Below are 10,498 nucleotides of genomic sequence, written 5' to 3' on the forward strand. Positions count from 1 at the left end.
TTCCGGAGCTCCGCCGGAGGGGGCATCGATCACGGAGGGCTTCTACATCATCATCCAAGCCCCTCCGATGAAGTGTGAGTAGTTTACTTCAGACCTACGGGTCCATAGTTAGTAGCTAGATGGCTTCTTCTCTCTTTTTGGATCTCAATACAATGTTCTCCCCCTCTCTTGTGGAGATCTATTCGATGTAATCTTCTTTTTGCGGTGTGTTTGTTGAGACCAATGAATTGTGGGTTTATGATCCAGTCTATCTATGAATAATATTTGAATCTTCTCGGAATTCTTTTATGTATGATTGGTTATCTTTGCAAGTCTCTTCGAATTATCAGTTTGGTTTGGCCTACTAGATTGGTTTTTCTTGCCATGGGAGAAGTGCTTAGCTTTGGGTTCGATCTTGCGGTGTCCTTTCCTAGTGACAGAAGGGGCAGCAAGGCATGTATTGTATTGTTGCCATCGAGGATAACAAGATGGGGTTTTTATCATATTGCATGAAACTATCCCTCTACATCATGTCATCTTGCTTAAGGCGTTACTCTGTTTTTAACTTAATACTCTAGATGCATGCTGGATAGTGGTCGATGAGTGGAGTAATAGTAGTAGATGCAGGCAGGAGTCGGTCTACTTGTCTCGGACGTGATGCCTATATACATGATCATACCTAGATATTCTCATAACTATGCTCAATTCTGTCAATTGCTCAACAGTAATTTGTTCACCCACGTAGAATACTTATGCTCTTGAGAGAAGCCACTAGTGAAACCTATGGCCCCCGGGTCTCTTTCTCATCATATTAATCTCCATCACTTTATTATTGCTTTTCTTTTTTACTTTGCCTTTTACTTTTCACTTTGCATCTCTATACCAAAAATATTATTTATCATCTCTATCAGATCTCACTTTCGTAAGTGACCGTGAAGGGATTGACAATCCCTAAGCGCGTTGGTTGCGTTGAGCTATTGTTTTTGTGTAGGTACGAGGGACTCGCTCGTAGCCTCCTACTGGATTGATACCTTGGTTCTCAAAACTGAGGGAAATACTTACGCTACTTTGCTGCATCATCCTCTCCTCTTCGGGGAAATCCAACGCAGTGCTCAAGAGGTAGCAATGCCCCACTCAGCATTTTTACAAAAACCGCTGGCAGTTCTCGCTCGTAGTCCCCAGACGTCCTTTAACATTACGGTAGTTCGCTCCTAGTCGTCCCATCCTTTCACATTACGGCAGTTCCACTAATCCTAACCCTCCTCCCAAATCCATGGCGTCCCAAATCTCCATGATCGGCGATGAGTACAAGGTTAGAACCATCACCGGTGATGCGTTCGATGTGATCTACACCCGTTCTTCCGCAACGGTGAAAGGATGCCTTGCTCGCTTGAGACGCATATTCAAAAACTCAAATGATGTGTGGGTCACTGGGCTAGATGTTGAGTATACCACAGTCCTAGGAAGTGAGAAGAATCTAAAGGAGGCAGAGAATAAGAAGCCTGCCGTGATCCAGGTTTGCGTGCATGACTTATGCTTGGTCTACCACATATGCCATGCCGACATTGAGTGCGAGGAATTTAAGGAGTTCCTCAAGGGTGGCCTAGTCAAATTCATTACTGTAGACTTTAGGAACGACAAGGAAATCCTAGGTCGGATAGGCCTCATTGTAGGCAACCCCATTGACCTCCAGAAGAAAAGGCTGGTGTCCTCCCGTGATAAGCCTTCGATGCTGACCCTGGCAGGAGCCATGGTTCATCCTTCGTATGGTAAACTAAAGAAACCTCCGCACATGTTTCATCGTGCATGGTAGTGGAATGTACTAGATATAGACCACATCCACTACGATGCAATGGATGGCTACCTTTGTTTCAATATCTACAAGGGTTGGATGAAGAGCAAGAGCCAAGTGTGCGGTTCAAGCAAAGAGGTATCGACCAAGAGCAAGAGGGACAAGGAAGAAGTTGAGGACGTGGACGAGGACTCCGAGTAAGGTGGTAGTGTCGTTGCTCATGGTGGTTCTAATGTAGTGTCTACCGGATTAGTTGGTTAGTTTAATTTCTGGTGTGCTTAGTTTTATTTGAGGGGTGTGTTGTGCTGAGCCCCCAGCTGAACTATGTTATGTTTCTTCTTGTTACTTTAACTCCTCAGTACGTACATACTACTATTTCTTATAGTTCATATTTTAGTTGGTATAGTACTACGACTACCACTCGTTTCTTCACATTATATACATACAATATATATATATGGCCAACATCATATAGCCAGCAGTTTAGTTGACAAAGAATTTCAGGGGGCTTAGTTTTGTCAAAGAATTTCAGGGTGCTTAGTTTTATTTGAGGGGTGTGTTGTGCTGGACATCATTATTGTGACTCAAATCTCTTTTGCCGTGTTATAATGACATAAATACCGATGGACCAACATGCTAGCTCTCCCTCTATCTCACTACAGTAAAATAAAGTGTGGGGCTTACTTGATCCCAACAGCGTTCTTATTTTCCTATAAAATTGTTTGCTTGGTTACTCCTGACAAGCGGGGCCACACTTATCATTATGAGAATCGGCTTATTTTTTTCATGTAACATGGTCAACGGTTTTGACGTGAAAATCACAATGTCTAATGGCATTTTTGAGCAAACATCTAACTTAATGATGGCATTTTTTAGATATCTAATTGCAGTTTTGAGCAGGCATCTCATGGATCGATCGCATTTTAGAGTAGTTGTAACTTCTAATGGCAAAACTAAGTAGTGATACACAAACTAGTGGCATAAATAATAAGGACCCAAGAATTAAATAGGTATGCTAATTTCTTTAGCAGAATTTAGCACCCCATTTAACCATGTACTAGCTTTTTTAATAGTACTATATGCATAATTTGGCGAGGAGCGCTCTCTATATGTACCGCATTTTTTCTTTAATTTCATCTTGTTCGTTTTGCTCCATGGCGCAATCCATCGATCCTACTACTGTACAAAAGTATACATTTTTTAAAAGGCTAGAGAGCGGGGCAGTCTAGCTAGGTCGGTTTCAAGAGAGGCGAGGGCCTTTGTGATTTGATGGCTCATTACTGCTGGAAGGCGGGGCCTTGTGATTTGACTACTCGTATAAATGTGCCAACGACCTGAGGAGGAGCAAAGAACCGTGCGGTATACTCAAGTTTTCCACTAGAGTACGACGGAGGAGCACGAAACACGGCAGCCCAGTGCCATATCCTCTACTCTCTACTCTTATTATATATTACTAGCAAGAGGCATTGTTTTACTGGTGATAAAGAATGATCTAATTTGCTAGTCATCTCTTTTTTAGCATTATTCTATTAATGCCTCGCAGAGAAGGTGACACGTGCGGTGAAATACCCGAAGCAAAAGAAGAAACACATGAGCAAAAGAAGAAGGAAGATTATCACCCCCAAAAAAGAAGGAAGACACACACACAAGTCTGGGGCGCTGCTCTCACTACATGAAGGGTTGTTGGCCGCGGAGTCGTAACTGCTTCTTCATTGCCTCCACGACCTCCATCTCCTTGCGCGTCTCCTCCGCCATCTTCTTCATTGTGTCCATGACGCAGGATTTCTCGACGCGAGCCTTCATCATCTGTTCCACGGCCGCATTACGTACCTTGACAGCAGCTGGGTGCTCGATGCGGAGCTTCGCCAACTCCTCCTTCTGCTTCATGACGAGGGCCTGCAGCATCTTCATCGAGGAACTACTATTCTCATGCAGCTTCTTCTAGCCGGCGTTCTCCTCCTTTAGCGGGTCGAGCTCATGGCAGAGCTTCGCCTTGTCCTCCTGAAGTTGCAGGATTTTGTCAGTCGCCTTCTTCTCCGAGGCAATGCTTTTCTTTAGCAGCATCACCAAGCCGGCGGTCAACTCCCCCTGCTCATTGAGCTCAGCGGGCATGTCGTCGAGGCTCTCCTTCAGCAGCTCCACCAAGCCGTGGATGAACTCCTTCTGCTTATTGAGGTGCTTATTGAGCTGATCGGGCATGCCGTCGAGGGATAACGACTCCAGCGCCACCAGCTCGGCATGTTCGCCTCCGCGGCTAGGGTGCTCCTGGGAGCCATCGCCTGCCCGTGAGAGATCTTTTTTTCGCAGCCTTGGTTGTCGCTCCCTTGTTACGAGTAGTTCGGATAGTTCTCGACCGAGAGCTCTGCACACCGACCCTGGCAAGGACGGACAAAGAAGGAGGACTTATGAGGAGGAAGGTAGAGTGATTTTCGGTTAGGTAGTTCCCCTTTTTATAACCTAAGTACTAGCACTAGTACTAAAACCTGCATAGTGGGAACACGTTCAGGTTTGGTACGTACTGGTAGGTGTGAGCAGGCTTGCACTTAATTGTAGCACTAGTACTTTGGAATGTGATGGGAACAAGGTAAAGATTAATTAATGGTTTTGGTTTCGAGGCCCGAAACGGCTCCCGATGAGTTTAGTGGAACATAAATTTCAAGTACTCCCGATGAGTTTAGTAGAACATAAATTGTTTAACATAAAAAATATATCATTAAAAAAATAGAATATTTGAAGTTTGTAATGATATATTTTTCTTAATGTATGCCTCTTATTAAGTTGGTCAATCAAATTAATGACCTAGGTACACATGCAAGACTTGTAAACTGAGATAGAGGGAGTACTACACTGCTCAAATGCGGTCGCACAAGTCAGTGATGTAACTGGTCGTACATGTCGGACCAAGCTGATGCGTGTCCCTTTGGTGAGACGCGGGTCCGACCGACCATCTATTGGGCGACCGACCGTAAAGTACTTAAGCGATGGAGACTTCTGGTTGTGGCTTCGGTTGATTGTCACGAAGAAGCATTCTAAAACTAGTGATAAATCAATTACCATCTTTTTCCAAACGACCAAGTATTTTTTACAGGAAAACAATACGTATAGATGGAGTGATTGTCAAGGTTGCAAACAGACATAGCGTTGCAAATTCACTACAGCAGCAACCGACTAGGTCACTGCATCGCTGGCGGGGAAGGAGGGAAGCTCACCTTGCCTACGATGCATGCCCTGATGCCCAGCGGCGCCGCCGCAACTGGTCCCGGGATTTGGCTTCTCCTACCACCCATTTGAACAGTTGCACCGGCTGCTCATGCCATTGTGCAGGCATGCGCGTTCTTTCCTCCGCAGTTGACTCCATGAATATGATCTCTGCCATTAGCCCTAGCTCGAAATCAATGCGACGCTGCCAGATGCTAACATCCCTCGGCATCTCTCCCCTGAGATCAACTTGCACCTCCGCCTTGTGCTGCGCCAGGAGCAGCTCCTTGGAATTTCTCTCCAATCGATGCGACGCCTCCTCGATCCGATTTGCCCTTGCTGCCCACCACCTGAAATGCAGCTCTGGCATGTCCTCCGGCACCACCGATATGTGATTCCAGAGCAATGGATCCCCTCTAAAACACATGTGAGTTTCGCTCAAAGGCGGCAGTGCTGCGGGCCGCAGCGAGAGGGCAGCCCGCGGGATCCTGGGATTTAAGGGATTATCCATGGCGGGATCCTCCATGGCGGGATCCGGTGGGCGAGACGGGGAGGCGAGCCTAGGCGCTGGGAGAGCCCTACGAGGATAAGATAAAGATAGTACTACTCCACTCCGTCCATATTTAAATACAAAGGCCACCAACAGTAGCCCTGGCAAAAATTGATCATGCTGCCTGCGTCCTGGTTAATTGGCCCCCTTTTTTTGTGCCACTTTTTATGACATGCATAAATATTATGTTACTTACAAATATGGTCAAAAATTGGCACAAAATATGAAGGAGACCAATGGAAGTACTAGCACCCCATGATTTAACTACTCGCATGCGCGCAATGGAGTAGTAATGTCTTTCTTCCGCCCTCGCGTCCACTCAATTTGCATGCGTTGTATTAATTGACCATCAGTGAAATGAAGGACTTTACACGCGTCAAATTATCACATGGGGTGGATCTTCGTACAAAAATGTGTCGCCCCGTGTACCTGCGTGTGCGTGCGAGGGAATAAGTGCGTGCGTGGAGTGCGTGCACATCTTCGCTTCGTGCATGTACCGCCAATGTGGCTCGGAGAGGACGAGTACATTCTTCTGGAAGCAGCAACACGTCACTGTGATCAATCCACACAAGGAGGTCGCGACAACACCTCCACATGTGCCACGTAGCTTCATGAACTATAAGAGAGACACTGTGTAGCGTGCCATTGGAATTCTAATTTACGTGTTTGCACATACTCGAAGTACTAGTAAGGTACACGTGCATTGCACGCATCAGATTTGGCAACCAAGTTATGAATAAATACCACAATATAGCATGTAAGCTCTGAGTCATATATGCCTGATGTAGACCTTCATTTAATTTTTATAGTTCATCTCATTCAAAATAAATTGTTTTTTATAAAAAACCTAGGGCCTCTTTGATTCGTAGGATTTCCAAAACGCGGGAATAGGAAAAACATGGGATTAGAGTGGAATGTCGTCTTGAATCCTACATGATTGTACGAGTGTTTGATTGTGCATAGAAAAAACGCAGGATTCTTTCAAAGTGGTTTGAGTGGATGGGATGTTTCCTATGAAATCTAGTGCAAATGAATCCTATGGAAAAATTTCTATGGTTTACAAACCTACGAATCAAACAACCAAGATAGGAAAAATTCCTAAGGATTAGAATCCTCCAAAATTCCTTTGAGAATCCTTTGAATCAAAGAAGCCCTTAATCTATTTTATGATTCATGAAATTGTGCGCTGTAAAGCATAAAGTAGAAACAAATAATGGCAATTCAACTAGAAAAAAAGTTTGGGCAGTTATGATACAGAAGATTCTAGAACAAAGGAGAAGCACTTGTGTTTTGAGGTTTCGGCATTATGCTTAAGTTCAACCATGGAGTCTTCTAGATCGTACATGTGGCAAAATCTGGTGGGCGGCTAGAAGATGGTGCGAGGGGCCAAGTGGAGGGAGACTATGAAGGAGTGCACAAGTGCGAGATCGGTATTTGAAGAGAGGGGGTGAGAACATGCGTTGTTGCGCAGTGGCGAAGCCATGAAAAATAAATGAGCTAGGGGGGCAAGCATTGCTAATCCTTTACGAGGAGGGCCAATTCATCAACTTAAACCATTTTACCAGCAATTATCTAATGATCACATTCATATTAGCCTCGATATATAGTGATGTTAGGGGGCAGGGCCCTTGCTGCCCCCTGTCGTCGCCACTATGCACGCGCCTGAGAGATGAAGCGAAGGAATGGATGATGAGAGGGGGGCGTTGGATACATAATTAATGTGGGTGTATTAGCTATGTAATCCTATATAGAGAGGTATAGATTGATCGATGTGGACGTGGGAAAGAGGGTGAGACCTCACTAGATATATAGATTGTCAGTTTGTGTGGAAACTGTGAAAGACCTAGCTATATAACACATAGAGGAACATCAATTGTTGCGCATGCACGTGAGAGATAAAGAATGCCCGATATGATGGGAAGGGGGAGGTGTGTGTGTGCATGCATGGGAGACCGACCTGAAGAAAAAGATTGCATGTGTGTGATGGATAATGCCGACTGGTACTGTGTGTGCATGCATGCACGAGAGAAAGTTAATGGTACAATTATAAAGAGAAGATGACTGTGTGGATGTAAAAGACTAGGTGGCATCATAATCAATGTAAAGTAGAATTCAAATATTTGAATAAGAGATCATGATATTTTAAACCCATGCATGCATGAATATAACTGAGATATGCGTGGTGTGGTTTGGAAACGAGCATGTTGTACGGTATACACGTTGAACAAGGTCAGACTGATTTGTATTTGAGATATCGATGGCAGACATCGTTTGGCCACATTGCATCCGTGCATGGACACACTATTCTAATCGGAGATGATAGGTGGCTTTTGCATCACATATCTATATGTATACCCCTATATATTATATATATTATATTTTTATATAGTGTGCGGATAACTTTAACTTTGAAAGATGGTCGTTGGATGAGGCCAATACGATGGTGCAGAGATGGCAAATTTGAGCACAACTGGCTGTTGGATATCATCTAGATTCCACCAGATTTTGCCACATGTACAATCTAGAAGACTCCATGGTTGAACTTAAGCATAATGCACAAACCTCAAAACACAAACACTTCTTCTTTGTTCTAGAATCTTCAGTATCAGAATTGCCCAAATGTTTTTCTACATGATTTGGCATTATTTGTTTTACTTTATGCCTTACAACGCTCAATTTCATGAATCTTAAAATAGATTAGCTTTCTTATAAAAACTAGATGATTTTGAATGAAATGAACTATAAGAATTAAACGAACATCTACATCATGCATATATGACTCAAATCTTACATGCTATAATGTGGTATTTACTCATAATTTGGTTGCCAAATCTCATGCATCCAATGCACGTGTACCTTACTAGTCTAAATGGTGTTTGTTGTGTGTGTTGTGCTTGTTAAACACATTGTACATAGTATATCATACATGGTTTAGATTTCGAACATCTAGCTAGAGCATACATGTACTATGATTTGAATTCAACATAAAATCTATACATATATTTCAATTTGAGATCATATGTACATGTAGTTCGTATTTATATAGGAATTTACTTCTCCTATATTCATGTTATGTGTTGTGAAGATAATATTTAGATGGTTGTATAACTAACCCGAGTACAATCCCATTCAAACAGGGAAAATGTACTCAAATTTAGTCCATATGCTAGACAACACACATTCTTTTTTATTGTTGAGGGAGGTGCAAATTGTTTTGGTACTGGACACGTTATGTTTGTTGTCCTGATTTTTTTGTTTTTTTGTTGTATTTGAATGCATTTCTAGTAATATAGTAAAACAGGACATAGCTCTCTCTAGTGATGAGGTGCGAATTGTCTTTTTTGGGGTACACATTAAGCTTGTTCTCCCGAAATTTCAAGCCGCGCCTTGTTATGCCGAAATTTCAAGCTAGCGTCTCTGTCTATCGTGCTGCGAAACTCCTGCCTCTTCAACCCGCGCCTTGTTACCCCGAAATATTTAAGATATATCTTTGTCTCGTTGTGCTCCGACAACTCACTCCATCTCAACCCACGCCTTGCTATTCCAAATTACAACGCGCACGAAAACTCCCACCTCCTGTGAAATCCCGACACGTGAAATGCCCGTGATACCCCTGAACCGAAAGAACCGCCTAGCTCAAATCGGTGGGGGTAATTTCGTAACTTACCCCACATCTCGGACAAGTGCGTCCCTTAGCCATGATTCCCCACTCCCATCCCATCCGCCCACCCATTCGTACACCGAGGCGGCGAAAACCCGTGAAACCCCATACCCTCCTCCGTCGCCACCCAGCTGGAGCCTCTTCCCCAATGACGTCATCCGCAACAACACCTCGACGTCCCTCATCCACCGTATCGGATGAGGATCCGTCGTCGATCTCGTCGTCCCGCCGGTTCAGCCACCCCGTCCTCCACCTCCAAGGAGCTTCCCCGACGTTCCCCTCGTCTTTCGCGCCACCTCCATTCCCACACCGCCGTCTTCACCTGCACCACCGGAAGAGCATCATCATCACCATTTTCTCGGATGAAGTTGAGGCCTAATCGGCGCCACCAAAGAGGTTGTACACTAATCACCGCATTTTCTTCTTGATTCGATCTCACGGTGCTGCTAGCGCTCGGTCTCGAGCCGACACGGTGCGGCTCCATCGACAGCGGCATCACCGGCCACTTCCTCCATGGCGTTGCTCCATCAGCGGCGACGTCCACATCGGTAGGAGCTGCTGCTTCTTTAGCTCTCGCTTGCGCTGCTGCTCTGCTCTTGCTCTCGGTCCCCTGCTTGGTCTGCTCTTGCTCGCGCTGCTGCTCTCGCTCTTGCTCTTGCTTGCGATGCTGCTCCAATTTAGCTACACTTCAGTCGACTGAATCGACTTTTGGGTCAGTCGATTTTCAGGGGGTGGGGGGGCTCACCAAAGTTAAGGAAGAACCGGCCGCAGCGGGGAGGGGGGCTCGCCGGAGAGGTACCCCACTATCTATCTTAGGGTTCAGGGTGGGGGTGGTGGTCGCCAGCGGTGGTGGGTCGGTGGCGTGAGGAACGCCGGAGAAAAAGCTCGGCACGAGGGGGCCTAGAGGGATGGTCGGGGCAGCGGCGGACCGGCGATGGGGAGTGGTTTCAGGGCGGGCGGAGCGGCGCACGGCCGGCTGCGGGCGACGGAGGGAGACGGTTTGGTCGGTGGTGGCTGGCGGCTCAGGGGGGTGGAGGTTGAAGTTGAACTGCAGGCCCTTGACCTCGTATCCAATGGCTGGAGAATCGACTGGCCAGAGATGAAAAATTCAGTCGACCGGCTCTCGCACGCGCTGCTGCTACTATTTTTTTGCTACTAGCTAGTGCGTTCAGCTTCGATAGTAAAATTCAGTTCGACAGTAAAATTCAGTTTCGATAGCAAAATTCAGTTTGGACAGTTAAGTTCGGTTTCGACGGTTAAATTCACTTTCGACAGTTAAGTTCAGAGATGAGAGGCTGATGTATTTTACATCTAGCAC

The sequence above is a fragment of the Triticum dicoccoides genome, chromosome 3A, assembly GCF_002162155.2.
Source record: "Triticum dicoccoides isolate Atlit2015 ecotype Zavitan chromosome 3A, WEW_v2.0, whole genome shotgun sequence".
NCBI classification, from domain to species: domain Eukaryota; kingdom Viridiplantae; phylum Streptophyta; class Magnoliopsida; order Poales; family Poaceae; genus Triticum; species Triticum dicoccoides.